At 29.8% G+C, this 3,598-nt stretch overlaps 1 long non-coding RNA gene across 1 annotated transcript; it reads right to left on the reverse strand.

The window, feature by feature from the left end:
• Positions 1-735: 735 nt before the first annotated feature.
• On the reverse strand, positions 736-3,322 carry LOC132737019 (uncharacterized). The gene is made up of 3 exons (XR_009626668.1): positions 2,770-3,322; positions 1,987-2,103; positions 736-841 (listed from the first exon to the last, which is right to left on the reverse strand). It is a non-coding gene; the product is annotated as an uncharacterized LOC132737019 (long non-coding RNA).
• Between the last annotated feature and the right edge of the window lie 276 nt (positions 3,323-3,598).

Raw genomic sequence — 3,598 nt, forward strand, 5'->3', positions numbered from 1 at the left:
GATAAAACACTTCTGATACATGATAAAACACTACCAATACACATTTAAAACACTACCAATACATGATAAAATACTACGGATACATGATAAAACACTTCTGATACATGATAAAACACTACCAATACACAATAAAACATTACTGATACAAGATAAAACACTACCGATACACATTTAAACACTACCAATACATGATAAAATACTACGGATACATGATAAAACACTACTGATACATGATAAAACACTACCAATACACAATAAAACATTACTGATACAAGATAAAACACTACCGATACACATTTAAACACTACCAATACATGATAAAATACTACGGATACATGATAAAACACTTCTGATACATGATAAAACACTACCGATACACATTTAAACACTACCAATACATGATAAAATACTACGGATACATGATAAAACACTTCTGATACATGATAAAACACTACCAATACACAATAAAACATTACTGATACAAGATAAAACACTACCGATACACATTTAAACACTACCAATACATGATAAAATACTACGGATACATGATAAAACACTTCTGATACATGATAAAACACTACCAATACACAATAAAACATTACTGATACATGATAAAACACTACCGATACACATTTAAACACTACCAATACATGATAAAATACTACGGATACATGATAAAACACTTCTGATACATGATAAAATACTAGGGATACATTTGATAGAAATGCTTACATAATGGAATGTAAGGTTTCTCTTTATCCTTCTTGCCTTTCAGTTTACTAACCACCTGTTTAAACTTCCCTGGCTTTGGTCTTGGTTTCATCTCTACACTTGCCAGCAACTGTAACACAAATAATTTTCATACAAATCATATCCAAAAATACCTTTTTTTTTATTTACTTTCACAGATTTTAATACATTTGGTCTTATCATGGCAGCTGATCCAGCTTTACCGGCTTTCCTGGATAACTCACCTGTAATTACCATTTTCTCCACAGGTGGCCAACTATTAAATTCACATGACATCTCAATCACCAGTGAAAGACAAATGACCATTAGAATCAACGCTGGGGAACAAGTTTCTCAGAAAAATTTAGCCAAAAGGACAAGAATAAGAGTATTGCATTATACTTTTTTTTTGTGTTACATGCATGTCATTGGCAAAAAAGTGATTTAAAAAAAAGCGTTCAATCACAATTCTAAACTATTACCAATAATTTAACTAGAAATCCATTTGTTAAAAGTATTGTCAAATAACCTTTTTTGAGGATGACTACAATATTTTTTCATATGGATATACAGACAGAGTGGTAACTGTGATAAAACTGTTTTATTTCTTCCTGACATTAAGATGCTGATGGTCTATAGGACTAATATACAATTGAACAGAACAAATATTTTCCAAAGATATAAGTGTAGAGGGAATATTCAACTAGCCTTTTCCAAAGATATAAGTGTAGAGGGAATAATTTACTAGCCTTTTCCAAAGATATAAGTGTAGAGGGAATATTCAACTAGACTTTTCCAAAGATATAAGTGTAGAGGGAATATTCAACTAGCCTTTTCCAAAGATATAAGTGTAGAGGGAATAATTTACTAGTCTTTTCCAAAGATGTAAGTGTAGAGGGAATATTTAACTAGATTTTTCCAAAGATGTAAGTGTAGAGGGAATATTTAACTAGCCTTTTCCAAAGATATAAGTGTAGAGGGAATATTTAACTAGCCTTTTCCAAAGATATAAGTGTAGAGGGAATATTTAACTAGCCTTTTTCCAAAGATATAAGTGAAGAGGGATTTTTAACTAGCCTTTTCCAAAGATATAAGTGTAGAGGGAATATTTAACTAGCCTTTTCCAAAGATATAAATGTAGAGGGAATATTTAACTAGCCTTTTTCCAAAGATATAAGTGTAGAGGAATTTTTAACTAGCCTTTTTTAAGTATTTATCTCATCTTGAGATTGGCATAAGATGCACAATTTAACTTACCTCTTCCTGAGATATTGGTGCAGAGGGAATATTGCACATTTCCATCACTTGTTTTGTCTCCTCCTCAACTTGAGACAGGGAATGATTTAGTTTCTCCTCAATGTCTAGCCTTATCCTCTGTAAAAACAAAATGTTTACTGAATTCTCAAGATTCAATGCTCTGCTATTTATAAATAATTTCATAACTAAGTTGATTAAAATTCAAAAGTGCTATTATCACAAATACTTTTATTACTATTACTAATACTACTACTAAATTTAAATTAAATTAATGCTTTTATTATAACTTTAACAAAGAGTCATGACAAAAATTTTACGAGCACTATATCTAATAAATAATGTCTTTGTTAAGTAATTTAGCAAACTAAGTGGTAAAATTGTGATTTTAATAATATAATTTTAAAGGTTGTGATGGTAAATTGGTGATCCTAATAATATTTTTTAAAGGCACATTATGCCTCAGAAAGAAATAAATCTTTACTTCTTTGGAATTAGTAAACATAAATTTTATAATGGTTTTAGAGAATGTACGATAAATGCCACTGATATTTTAACTTGTAAAAAGTACCCATATTTGTAAAATAATATCTCATAAAACTTCCAAACAAAATACTAATTCACTATAACTGTACTTATCTAACGAAATACATTTTTCATGTAACTAGACAAAGAGTAACCTTTTGGATACTACTAAAGTACACAAAAATTAAAAAGCTTTAGGGAAATGAAAAAAATAAAACCATTTCTGAGTATGGGCCTTTAAACAAATGCCTTTATACTTACCAGCTCCGGAGCTTTATCAGCTAGGAATATACTTGTTTCGTTGGTCAGATGTCGAACGCTATGTACAAAATCTATCACTTGACATCTCAGAGTAGGCTACAAATAACAAAAAACAATTTTTTTTTCAATGTCTTACAAGAAACAAACATTCACTAAGTCATGTAAACTGATTTAAAATGTTACAGGCAAAATATTTGTAACTGGCAGATGTTGACTGTATAAGTACAAGTTAAACCACAATTTATTACAGTAACATATACACTGTATAGAACTTGTTGTAAAAGGGGAAACAACTGTTACCTGAGTAAAGAAATCAATCTTTGTAAGAGTTATCTTATCATGCATATGATATTAACGATTTTACAGTCGTCTTTACTCTTAGGTATAGATCAGTTTCTAACATGAAATTTATTATAAAAAATGACAATATTTTTCCGATCAAAAGACAGTAGCTTGATAAGAAAAAATAATCTTCTTGATATTTTTTTCTGTCTAAAAGGGAGTTAATTCAAATTGTCAGAATAGCAAATCACTAACATGAAACATTTATTTTGCAAGTACAGTAGAACTTCGGTAAGTCGAAGTTGGAGGGACTTTCGTAAAGACTTCGACACATCGGGACTTCGACTCATGAATCGTTCTGAATTCCATGACAAAATTTCAATCTGTGACTAGCCCTAATTATAAGATATATAACGTAACCTATTTCATGTTTTCTTTCATTTATTAATCTGATATTTTACTTTATGCAATGATAAATATGACATGTTAATTACTTTTTCACGGCTTATGATTTGAACTACCTGTTGACGTATACAAGAAGTTACAA

The sequence above is a fragment of the Ruditapes philippinarum genome, unplaced genomic scaffold (assembly GCF_026571515.1).
Source record: "Ruditapes philippinarum isolate M1 unplaced genomic scaffold, ASM2657151v2 ctg22297_1_1_1_1, whole genome shotgun sequence".
NCBI lineage: Eukaryota > Metazoa > Mollusca > Bivalvia > Venerida > Veneridae > Ruditapes > Ruditapes philippinarum.